The sequence below is a fragment of the Pongo pygmaeus genome, chromosome X (genome assembly GCF_028885625.2).
Source record: "Pongo pygmaeus isolate AG05252 chromosome X, NHGRI_mPonPyg2-v2.0_pri, whole genome shotgun sequence".
Taxonomy (NCBI): domain Eukaryota; kingdom Metazoa; phylum Chordata; class Mammalia; order Primates; family Hominidae; genus Pongo; species Pongo pygmaeus.
Genome location: NC_072396.2, coordinates 137,375,397 through 137,388,863, shown reverse-complemented (window position 1 = coordinate 137,388,863; position 13,467 = coordinate 137,375,397).

The window sequence follows — 13,467 nt, the reverse complement described above, 5'->3', positions numbered from 1 at the left end:
CATCTCTGAAATGTCCAAGCCCTGGCAAGTAGACTGAATGCCTCTCTGCATATGCCTCCAGGGTGAGCTGCACAAGCACAGTAGGAGCTGGGGAACTGTGTGGGATGTCAAATCTATGTCTCTGTAATTCCTATTTCACATTCAGACCTCTAGCTTGACTCAGTGGGTCTGTGTAGACATAGCCTAAACCAATGACCACATGAAGGAACAAGGCAAGGTGATGCCCAATCACTGCAGGGGCCTTAGTTGAACTCATCAAAAACATGTCCTCCTCCTCCCCGCTAGCCCAAGCTCCCCTACCTGAAGAGAATGGGTTAGAGCACTCTGTCCTTCTGTCTCTCATCTGGGGGCAGGAGTTGTAAAGAAAGGGACATGAGTACCTTTCTGTCTGACCTGTGGGTCTTGGAATCCCTTTAGCTGCCACAAAGGATCAAAAATGGGTCCCATTTTTCCACCCTTTTCTTTAGAGCTGTGCTGTCCAATATGGCAGCCAGCAGCCACTTGTGCCCATTTAAATGTAACTTACTTGAAATTAAATTCAATTAAAATTAAATTGATTAAAATTAAGCTCCTCAGCCGGGTGCAGTGGCTCACGCCTGTAATCGCAACACTTTGGGAGCCCGAGGCAGGTGGATCACCTGAGGTCAGGAGTTCGAGACCTGCCTGGCCAACATGGTGAAACCCCATCTCTACTAAAAATACAAAAAATTAGCTGGGCGTGGTGGTGGGTACCTATAATCCTACCTACTCGGGAGGCTGAGGCAGGAGAATCACTTGAACCCAACCCAGGAGGCGGAGGTTGCAGTGAGCCGAGATCGCGCCATTGCACTCCAGCCTGGGCAACAAGAGTGAAACTCTGTCTCAAAAAATAAAAATAAAAATAAATAAATAAAATAAAATTAAGTTCCTCAGTCACACTAGCCACATTTCAAGGGCTCAGTAGCTGCGTGCAGCTGGTGACTATCGTATTGAAGAGTGCAGATAAAGAATATTACCATCATCAAAGAAGTTCTCTTTGACAACTCTGCCGTAGACCCCAAATGACTCTGATCTTGAAGGAAGAGCAGAATATAAATAATTGCAGAAAGAAGGGAGGACATTTCAGGAAAGAATTTGCAAAAACAAATGTTCATTGGTTTTGTATGGTACAAAGCCCTGTGAAAGGAGCAACTTTAAATCTTGCTTGAGATTCCTATAGTAGTCTCAATTTTATAGGAATGTTCAGAAAGAATGAAGAGTATCCAAAAATGATGTATAATGCAACTATGTAAAATAAAATTAAAAATGAGGTAGGGAAAGTGAAATAAAGGACTTTCCGTGGGTGTAAATGCATAATTAAATCTTTCCCCACATTTAAGTGCAGCTAAGTTTTTTTCCAGTCAGTGTTCTAATTGTTTTGTTTAGAAAATATGCTCACTGTAGCTATGAAATTAATTTATTATTATTAATCATCATCATCAAATTTCATACCCTGAGTTAACACTTGTTCACTCAAATATTTTTAAGCACTTACTATGTATCAGAAATTTTTCTAGGCCCTTGGGATATATCAGTAAACTGGCTAAACTAAAGAGATACCTGCATGCAGAAGTTTATATCCTAGTGGGTAGAGATAGAAAGCAAACAATAAACACTGTAAGTTTGGTAAACATATGGAATATCTAAGAGTGTTAAGTTCCATGAAATAATAGAGCACAGTACGGGATATCCATGGTGTGGGTTGATAATGTTCATGCTGGGGCAGGCAGGGAGGTTAAGCATGTTCTCCTGGATCTTTACACAGGGCAGTGTCCTTATTTTATAAATGTAGAAGATAAAGTTCAGGTTGGCCAAAGTTCATGCAAATATACACACATATATCATACCATGTGCTGGTAAGCATGTGGTTTACATGCCACATGTAAGGGCAATATGGCAATATGGCAGTATCTATTGCCTTTAGTAATAGCACTGATTCTATTCCCAGCTTTCTGAATCAGTCAGAATAGGCTGGATTATATTATGGCAACAAAGAACTCCAAATTCTTAGGGTCTTATAACAGAAAAAAAGTGTGTTTCTTGTTCAATCTATATGTACACATGTTCACCAAATGTCCTGTTTGTGGGATCACTATTCATAACAGCCCAGCACTTAAAATAAGGACAATGCCCACCAATATGAAGAAATGTTGGATGAATAAAATGTGGTGTATTCACACAATGGAATACTTCACAGCAATGAGAATGGATTAACTATAACCCCTTACGATATGGATGAATGTCATAAACATAATTTTGAGTGAAGAAAGCCTGAGACAGTAAATACTGTATGTGGTAGGCAGATTTCTAAGTGGTCCTCCAAGATTTCATGACCCTGGTGTACACAGACCGTCTCCCAGTTATTCAATCAAACACTAATCTAGGTACCACCATAAAGGAATTTTGTGCATGTAATTAAAGTCCCAAATCGGTTACCTTAAAATAGGGAGATTATCTAGGTGGGCCTGATTTAACCACGTGAGTTCCTTTAAAAGCAAAGTGTATTCCTAGACTGCTTGCAGAAGAAGAAGTCGGCGAGTTGAAGCTTGAGGGAGACTGATATGAGAGAAATTCTCTGTTGCTGGCTTGAAAGTGGAGGAGGCCTTGTGATAAGGAATGTAGATGACCTCTAGTTGTTGAGTGTAACCCCTGGTTGACACCCAACAAGAAAATAGAGACCTCTGTTTTTTAACTGCAAGGAAATGAACCCTGCCAACAACTAGTAAGCTTGGAAGAGGACCTCAGGCCCCAGATGAGATCACAACCCTGGCTGATACCTTGATTTGAACCCCATAAGCCCCTAAGAAGGGAATCCACCCACACTGTGCCTGGATTTTTGACCTACAGAAACTCTGAGAATAGATCTGTGTTGTTTTAAGCTGTGGTATTTGTGGCAATTTGTTACATAGCAATATAAAACTAATATGCTCTGTGATTTGATTTATATAAAGTACAAAAGCAGGCCAAACTAATCTATGCTGATATAAATCAGAATAGTGGCCACTGGTGGGGATTTATTGACTGGAACGGGGCACAAGAGAGGCTTTTGAGGTGATGGCAGCATTTCTTGATATGAGGGCTGATTACATAGGTATGTTCAGTTCATGTATGTTTCATCAATTGTACACTTATGTTCACTTTTCCATGTATATATTATAGTTCAATAAAATATCAAAAGCGTACATCCAAAACATACATTTTCCTTTTTAAAAAACCACAAAACAGCATTCTTTATTTTAATATGTGTATTCATATGTGTACTTGGTTACAATAAAGGCCCTCCAACATACAAAACAAACTGAAAACAGCAGCTACATCAGGGGAAGGGAACGGAATTGTATGGGGGTCAAGAGGAATTTTTGCACCTTCTATGATATTTGAACATTTACAAAGAGTTTCAGTCAAGCCTTACTTGGGTTATTAAAAACATGAAGGCAGAAAAGTATTAAAACGTATGTATAAGCTGGGCATGGCGGTTCACACCTGTAATCCCAGCACTTTGGGAGGCCAAGGTGGGAGGATTGCTTGAGCCCAGAAGTTCTAGAACAGCTTGGGCAACATGGTGAAACTCTGTTTCTACAAAATATACAAAAATTAGCCAGGCACAGAGGCATGCACCTGTAGTCCCAGCAACCCAGGAGGCTGAGGTGGGAGGATCACTTGAGCCCAGGAGCTCAACACCAGCCTGGGCAACATGTCAAAACCCTGCCTCTATGAAAAATACAAAACATTGGCCAGGCGTGGTGGCAGGCACCTGTAGTCTCAGATACTTGGGAGGCTGGGATGGGAGAACTGCTTGAGCCCAGGGAGGTCGAGGCTGCAGTGAGCCATGATTGTGCCACTGCACTCCAGCCTGGGCAACAGAGCGAGACCCTGTCTCAAAAACAAAACAAAACCATGAAAAAAAAACATATGTATAGATCCAATGGTGTATTTGAACAGGGTAACTCTTGTCTAGAGTGGATATAAACATTCACCTAGGGCTGTGATTTGAAAGACATTAAGAAGTTCCCAGACATCTCTCCTGCTTTGTTTAATAACAGTAACTGCCATTTGTTGGATACCCATTCTCTGTAAGGGCCTGTAAAAGGCCTTTTATGTATATTATCCTCTAGTTTTACATGCATACCTTACAAGGTTGTTGATTAGTATCATACCTATTGTACAGAGACAGAGGAGGAAACTGAGGCACTGGTAGGCTAACTGCTTGCCTAAGGCCACACAGTTAGTAAAGAGCAGAACTGAGTTTCAAATCCTGGTCTGATCCTAGAGCGTGTGCTCTTTCCATTGCAGTTGCCTGCTCCTTTAATGGTCTTATTGACTCTTACCCTGGTATAAATTATTCATTCATTTCATTCTAAATGGAACTTTGGGAAAGGGAATCCTCTGAGTCCCTCACACCATGGTGGAAATGAGTGTTCCTCAGATTACATTTTCCCTCGTTGGCATTGCAGGGCACCTCCAGGTATGGTGGGAAGTCTGGGAGAGTGGGTCTAATATAGAAAGATGCTGTGTCCCAGAAAGGGTAGACTCGGACGCTTCTCAATGTTCTCCAAGGGTGACTGGCTGCTCAGGGTTACCCAGTATCCCCCTGGGGGCTTGGCCCGGCGTAGCTTCAAGCCACAGGCTTTGTTATGTGAATTTCAGCTTGCTCTCAATATGATCCCTCCTGTAGAGAATATATTAATAACCTTAGTGCAAACACTGTAGACATGGAAAGTGAAATCCAATCCCTGCCCAGGAGATTCCAATCCTCAAGACATAAGGACCAAGCTATCCATAGAATTGCAAAAGACTTACAATGGAGGCAGCTGACTCAAGCTTGGACTTGACTAAGAATTCACTGAATACCGGGGAGTGAGCCTGAGACCTGACCTCCAGGCCAGCTTTGCAAAGGCACTCCGGTTACTGAGATAAAAGAACAGCCTGTGGCACTGACCAAGAGCCTTTGCAGCAGACTTCTGAGGAAAGGACAGGAAGAGGGCTTGTTTAGAGTACTCTGTTTATTTAACTTTTTGAGAGTTCTTATATTCTTTTATGTGAAGAATGGTCTGTAAATATTGCTAACAGGAGCTCCTACCTTGTCATTTCAGACTAGTATAGGGGGTATTGGTGGAGAGAAGGGACAATTCAGCCTGAATCTTCTATCCTTAGTTTGTCTATTAGATGAACGGTAGTGTTATAAGGCAGAGCAAAAGAATACAATACATCTTTATAGTGATTTTTTTTAGAAGGGTCTCACTCTGTCACCCAGGCTGCAGTGCAGTGGTGTGATCATGGCTCACTGCAAGCTCAATCTCCCAGGCTCAAGTGATCCTCCCGCTTCAGCTTCCAGATTAGCTGGGACCACAGGTGTGCCCCACCATGCCCCACTATTTATTTATTTATTTATTTATAGAAACAGGGTCTTGAACACCTGGACTCAAGCGATCTGATCCTCCCGCCTCTGCCTCTTAAAGTGCTGGGGTTACAGGTGTGAGCCTTGTGCCTTGTCGTGAATTTTTTTACATCATACTAATCTCCCTTATCATTTGATGAAATCTATATCAGCTGTTTTTGATGAAATGAATGGTGAATAAAAATAATTCTCAGTTGATATCCAGCCTAAAATGTCTCTGTTTAGAATGTCATGTTATGAGCATCTAATGTGGATGAAAAATCAAAACTAAACATATTTCCAGATTACAGCCAACAAAGAAAATTGTCTGTCCTGCATTCTTGCAATCATCCTTGTAAATTATTGTGTTGTTATTGTGGTTGTTAGTTTGCTATTGCTACAGCATCTTAGCATCTCAGCTGGCATAAGATTTGTCCTTGGTAAGTGAGCCAAAAGCTGTTCATCTGGTAATTCATTAGTTGGCTCTCTTCCAGAAGACTCTGGAACACCAAATGTCAGTTTTTGCTTTGACTTGCTACCAACCACTGGCAAGATATAGAACAATGGAAACATTAGGGTAAAATGCAGAGTGTCTTCTTGTTTAAACTGTGCCTATCCTGGTCCCTCTTCTCCCTGTGAAAAGCAGCTTATTGACTTGGTCTAAAAAAATCAACTATTTGTTCTGCAACTGAGTTGTGCATGTTGACACAGCCCGTACTGTGTTTGTGAGGCTACATACTGCTCTCTTGATGAAAGACTCCGCCATGTCACACTCTTGTCACTGCAGATTGAGGGTAGAATTTGTAGTTGGGGAGGGCTAGGACACTTTGTATACAACCCTGTGAACAAGGAAGGGACTGATGCCCTGAGTACAACAAGAAAAGGTGGTCAAAACAGTTTCTGTCAGCCAAAATTCCTCTTTCTGGGACCAAGACAAAAAAGAATGGGTGGGTGGGCAGATTGATTAGCTCTTCCAGGCCCTCCCAATGTTCAGTAGGGAGGCTTTTCTGGCCATTCCAGACATCTGTGAGCCATCCGCTGAGTGTCACTGCATTAGAGCTAGTGCCACAGATTAGTCAGTCATTATCCGCAGGCTCTTGCATATTACGTGTATTATATTTCCTTATATCGATGGTAAGTTCTCTGAGAACATGGACTAGTCTCCGTTGAAGATATTGGGTACCTGGTAGAATGTAGTTAGTGGAAAGAAAACATTTTAAGTCATAAATTGGCAAGTAAGGGAAAAACTAACATTTCTTGAGCACCTCCTCTGTCCCAGATCCGTTGTGAGGTGCTGTGGGCATTGTCTGACGTTGGTATGTGTGCTTGGGGGAGCTAAGGGAGAGGTCAGAAGTGGCAATTCCACACATGTTGTGAGACCCTAGCCATGTTTCTTCAGCCCTGAGGGACTCCATTTTCTCATAAATAAAGTGAAGACACTAACAGCAGCCTTGTAGAATTATTGTAAAGATCAAGTCAGTGTCTGTGAAAATATTGGGTAAACTGAGAAACCCTAGACTAAATGTGATTGTTATTGAGCATTGTGAAGAATTTTTAAAAATGAAGAAGCCAAAGTCCTAGACTTTCAGAAGGCTATTGTTTAGTAGAGTGGACAAAGTTGCTTGTGACATGTCCCAAAGATAACAGTGTCAAATCATGTGGGTGACATCCCAAGGTTGTGTGTGTATTGAGTTGTCTAGTCAGCAGTGTCTTCATCTCTGCTTCCCTCTTTACTAAAATTCAGGCTTTGGGCTCTCTATCTTCTTCACTGCTCTCAGAGCGTGTGCATGACAGCATGTGTCCATGTGTGCTCACACACACACACACACACGCACGCACGCACGCACACAATCCCTCTCTGTCCAGCTCTCCGGCCTGGGATGAGGATTATCTAAGTCTCTTGACATTGTATTTTGGAACAGGATGTCTCATATTCTCCAATCAAACTCAGACACCCTGGAGCTGGATGATGATCAGGGAGACATTAGAGTTATTATTGGCTCGTGACTTAGATAGATCTGGGTTCAAGTTCCACCTCTATAATTCCATCTGTGTGGCTGTAATATGGAACTCCAGTTTACTCATTTGTAAAGTAAGTACAACAGAAGTAACTATCTCATTGGGTTGTTGGCAATGCTACTTGAGATAGTGCATGCAAAGCGTTTAGTACAGTATCTGACATACAGCAGATGTTCAGTGTTCAGTATGGGAGCTATTATTGGCACTATTTGCTAACCATCCTGAGGTCAACCTACAGGAGACACCACTATAGCCAGCCATCCTGATCACTGTGCAGATCTTTGAAACTGGCACCCTCGACAACAGGTAGACCCCTCTCCCCATGCCTGTTGCATTTCTAACCCTTTATTGAGTGCTACCAATTGCATTTTGTCTCTTCTCATTGGGGATTAAATATCATCTTCTGCTTCAGCTAAATCTCCCACATGATGATAACCATTAAGGCAACTTTCTTCAGTACAGAAGATAAATATTCAAAGTGCTTTTTACCAAGTTCATTTCTCTCATCTGCTCTAATGCTGTAGCTTTCTGCATTTTTATGCCATTTTGTGAAATGTGGATCTTGAGAATATGTATTAAAGAAGCAAGTCCTTTCTCAGGTTTTACTATAAAGCCCAGTTAGGGGCTTTAGGAGCCTCTGGTCTGGCTCTTTCTTATTAAAAATTAATTTTCATTTAGTCTATGACAAGTATGGCTTCTCTAAAGTAATTTCTCTTTTCCTGGATTATGCTTATAAGGCATTTCCTTTCCAGCCCATTTGAATGACAAATAAATCCTTTTCCTGGGAGCAACTTTGGCCTTGAAGCCTGCTTCCTTCAAATTCTTCAGGTTGACCTAAGATATAATTTTCAACTCTTGTATTTTAGTATTCAAAACTAGGACTCCCACAGGGACCAGTCAGGCAATGGGTGTGTTCCTCTCTTGCTGAGATCCCAGAGTATAAAAATAAATGGGAAACTGTGGGTCAGGCAAGGCCATTTTTGTTTTTATCATTACCATTATCAAAACCTACCTTGGGCTTTTGTGTTAGCTGGAGGTCAGTTGTTTATTTTTATTTTTATTTTGAGATGAAGTCTTGCTCTGTTGCCCAGGCTGGAGTGCAGTGGCATGTTCTTGGCTGACTGCAGCCTCTGCCTCCAAGGTCCAAGCGATTCTCCTGCCTCAGTCTCCCAAGTAGCTGGGATTATAGGCACACACGACCACACCCAGCTAATGTTTGTATTTTAGTAGAGATATATTTTAGTAGAGTTTCACCATGTTGACCAGGCTGGTCTCGAACTCCTGACCTCAGGTGATCCGTCCACCTCGGCCTCCCAAATTGCTGGAATTACAGGCATGAGCCACTGCACCTGGCCGTGGAGGTAAGCTCTTGACATGACTTTATCTCAGTCTTTCAGCCTTGACTTTACCATCCAAGTCAGTAAAGGCCCAGAAGCCTTATTTTCAACTTTCTGTCTTATCCCTATGATCTGAGAAAGTTTGCTCCTCATTTAAGTCCTTCTTCTGCTTTTGTGACTCAGTGACTAACTGGAGGGTCATATTTGGTGGTGTATCTTTGCTGACACAACAGCCAGAAGAGAGTGGTGTCCCTTCCCAGCCTTCTCATTAGCTAGCATAGCTCAGATCACATAAGGCTCCTGCTGGGAGGGGCTTTCCTGGTCATCTAAGGCAGCCCCTCATTTTACCAAAGTCGGCAACTAAATCCCAGAGACATCAAGTGACTCACCAAGGGTCACACAGTGAGCCAGAGGCAGAACTGGGACTCAAACATTGTTTTCTTGGCATCCCACTTGGTGCTTTTTTTACTCTGCCACTGTGAACTGGTGCTGCCAGCCCAGGGCTCTGTCGATGGGGCTTGCTCAGCTAAGGCTCAAGCAGGATGAATGCAAACTTGACCTTGTTTTTTAATCTCAACTGCTGTGGTTTGACCAGTTGCTCAAATGGAAACCCCTCCGGCCAGATCAACCATTAACTTTTGAAGCGAATGGAGCTTAAAATTAGTGTCAAGAGTTTAAAGTAGGGCTCGCCCTGTAAGTTCTCCTCTTTATTTACCTATAGCTCTCTTCCACTCTCTATCTCAGCTCTCCAAGCATCTCCTCCACTGCTCTATTTTCTGTGTTTCCTAGTATCCCATGGGAAGGACCATCCATTAGGGTTAAGCAATGCCATCTTCTCTTTTCTTGTTGATATATCTTGGAAGGGGACATGTGTATATGTCCCATCCCTCAATGTGACACAGTGGATCAGAGGCTTTCCTCCTCCATGGGACATGAGCCAGGAGAGCACTGGAGAGACGTGGAGGGAGGGTGAGAAAAGACTGCAGATAAAAAAATAGGATGTGGCAAAGCCAGCCTAGGACAAAATTAGGCCCATAGCCAGTTGCCTGTCATTAAGTATATGTGTGTTGCTACTGTGAAGGTATAACAAAGATATCAAATCAAAGACATTGAGTCAAAAGAGGTGGAAAAAAGCAAGCATTTTCTGAAGGTCTGCTTTTTCAAGAACTAGACTAAGTGTTCTCAGTAGATTATTTTAGTTAACTCGCATGACAGCCCACTGAGGTAGCCATCATTAACCTCATTTTCATGGATGAGAAAATTGAGGTTCTTATGAACTCACAGAGCCCTAATTAAACCCCACAGGGCAGTGTGCTCTCCAAACCTATGCTCTCTTCTCTTTAAAAGCACTCGTTTGAGATTGGATTCCTCTTTACTATACCCCTAAACCAGCTTTTTGGAGGTACCTTGTCAGGCTACTTTCTTCTTCTTCTTCTTCTTTTTCTTTTTTTGAGACAGGGTCTCACTCTGTCACCCAGGCTGGAGTGCAGTAGTATGGTCATGGCTCACTGCACCCTCAGTCTCTCAGGCTCAATGGATCCTCCAACCTCAGCCTCCCGAGTAGCTTGGGACCACAGGTGCATGCCACCATGCCCAGCTAATTTTTTGTATTTTTTTTTTTTTTTTTTTTGTAGACACGGGGTTTCGCTATGTTGCCCAGGCTGGTCTCAAATTTCTGTGTTCCAGCGATCCACCTGCCTTGGCCTCCCAAAGTGTTGGAACTACAAGTGTAAGCCACCAAACCCAGCCCAGGATATTTTCTAAGAGTGGAAACTGAGGCCCAAAGAAGTGAGATGACTGTTCCAGGAGCAGTCTGGCCTGCTGCCTATGGTTGTTAGGCCTTGGTTTATTGTAGCTTTAAAAGCCCTGCATGAGCTGACTCTTCCATTCGTTGTCAGTGAAAAGCGGGAATTTTGGCTGGGCACAGTGGCCCACGCCTGTAATTCCAGCACTTTGGGAGGCCGAGGTGGGTGGATCACCTGCGGTCACAAGTTCGAGACCAGCTTGGCCAACATGGCCAAACCCCGTCTCTACTAAAAATACAAAAAGTAGCCAGGCATGGTGGTGCGTGTCTGTAATCCCAGCTACTTGGGAGGTTGAGGCATGAGAATCGCTTGAACCCAGGAGGTGGAGGCTGCAGTGAGCTGAGAACATACCACTGCACTCCAGCCAGGGTGACAGAGTGAGACTCCATCTCAAAAAAAAAAGGGAATTTCACTGCTAGTGAAATGGTGGGAATCCTTCATCAGGAGAGGGCCGGTCATCGGGCTGCTTGTTCACAGGGTTGGGTCTACTATGAGCCCCATTCCAGTGCTTATCCTACCTTCTCAGCACATATTGATTTAGCATATATAGCACCCTGGCACCTCCTTTTTTTTAACTCCTTGAGCCCCATGTTTTGTTAGGCTAGAAAAATAAAACTCAGTGTTTTGTGGGGGAAAATAAATGACTATTGAGAGTGATGCATATAACACACCCAGCCTGTTTATAATATTAAAGCCTGAATTGCAGGACAGTGTTTTCATTAAGTACTGCTATTCATTCTGTTTGGAGAGACACATAAGAACAGAAACCAATCAACTCAGTAGTTTGCATGCCTTCGATCTTTGTGACAGAATTGCCTATTATTGAGAGTATGAACGTTTTCACAAAATGAGAGACAGCTAGAAAGCCAGGGTTGAAGAGAATGCTCAGGATGAGGGGAAGGCATCATCTATGCTTTCTAGAAAGAATGTCATGCTTTCTTTAATATGAAGTTTCCACTATTTCTGTTCTAATTTGAACAGGGTACCCTGCTGTCACCCTTGTAATACGGGCCCAGAACAATTGCAGCTGCTGCTGGCCTGGTGGGATCCAGTGATGCAAATGCCACAGAATGCAGGTAAGACTAGGTCTAAGTCATTCCCCCCAGGCTAAGGCCCTGAGTCTTTGGCAGTCCTTCAGCCTTTGAGGAAGACAGTAAAGGTAAACATGTGACAAGGAATGTCAGATCAGGAAAGTGCCCCTTGACTCACAAAGTCAACCTTGCCATCTCACAGATAAGGAAGTTGAGCCCAAAAGTGAGCAAGTGGCTTCCTCAGGGTCATATATATATTATGTATATATATATATATAAAATATTTATATAGTCTCATTAGTGTCAGAGTTAAGACATGAGCCCAGATCTCTGGACTCCCAGGCCAGTGCTCTTGCAACTAACTCCCACTGTTGTCTCAGATTACAGGAACCAAATGCATGTCTGGCCTTGTGCTGCTTAGCATGCAAGCCAGGCTGACCTTTGTGCTCCCAGAATCATCAACCTTTTCATTGGAAACCATGGAAGGACGGTTCTGGGAAAATAATGAAAATCATACCACACCATAGAGACAACCAGAAGCCCTGCTCAGATGACAGAGTTCTCCTCGCCTTCCAGGTACTGAATCCCAAATATATGTATACACAGCAACTCCAGTTGGTGTTAGAATTAAGGAGATGGAAAATCGAAGACTTGACAGTTCGGCCAGTTCTCTTCCCTTTTTTTTTTTTTTTGCCTCCTACCCCCAGTCTTTCCCCAAAAGGCCAAAATCTAGAGCATTTGAGCCTTTGTCATTCACTGCCTGAGAGGAACCCGCTCCTGGGAGCAGAGACCAGCCGAGATTACAAGAGGCCTCTTCAACATGCAGCAGCCAAGGCCCAGCCTTGGCCTCGGGAGAACATGGCTCTTGGGACACACGTAGGAAATATTCCCTGCTTCTCAGCAAAAAGCCTCTTCAATCCTGGAGGGATCTTCTGAGGCTTGTGGGACTCCCTGCTCCCCACAAAGACTGTTTTCTTATACTTCCAGGAGCCCTGATATATGAATTCCTGTATGAGAGGTTCATTTCTTTGTTCCTCACAGCATGAGGGGGTGGAGGAAGGGCCTCTAAATGCAAAAATCCTAATGACATATTATATCTCAGAAACTGAACTTTACAGCCCCACCTTGTCCCTCTTGCTCTGCAACTATCAACCTCACTGGCCCTTTCTCTGAAGGTTGGACTGTGAGTGTGTGTGCATGTGTGTGGACACATTCCTTTTCACAACTCAAATGAGTAAAACCTGACTTTTCCCCTGTACTGTTTACCACCTCCCCCTTCCCTCCACCCAAGGCACTTTCTTGTGTTCCAATGCCACTAATCCCTCTTACAGTAGAAACTCCATAGTTTAGCTGCTGAGGGCTTCAATCTGTGACCCACCTGTTTCAGAAATACTTTCCTAGGCACCCACTGAATGCCATTACATACAAAGGTGGTGTAATGGCAGGGAATCTTTATGCGACACCATGAGGAGAGCCACCTATTGGGTAGGCTAAAGAGGTTGACTGCAGTGAGTGGCCAAGCAGAAGGCAGGGGCAGCTGGCAGGCAGAGCTCCGGGGCCATCCCCATAGCTTCCCACTACCCTGGCTCACACCCTAAGCTGCCCTCGGGGGAGCAGGCCCAGACCTACCAGCCTGGGCACCAGGGGAGCTCTTGGGGAAGCTGAGAGGTCAACCTTGTAAGTTACTGCATCTGGCTTCTTCGTACAAGTTCATTGGGTTTTCAGAGTGTTCCTGGAACCTCAGGACAGGAGATGCCTGGAATGCTAGAAATTCAGGACTCCCAAAAAATCCACTATCCCTTATGTCCGCAGCTGGACAAAGGGTCCCTCACTGTCCCCAGTAGGTTTGGGGGCACGTAGAAGTCTAGCCAGGGCTGGGA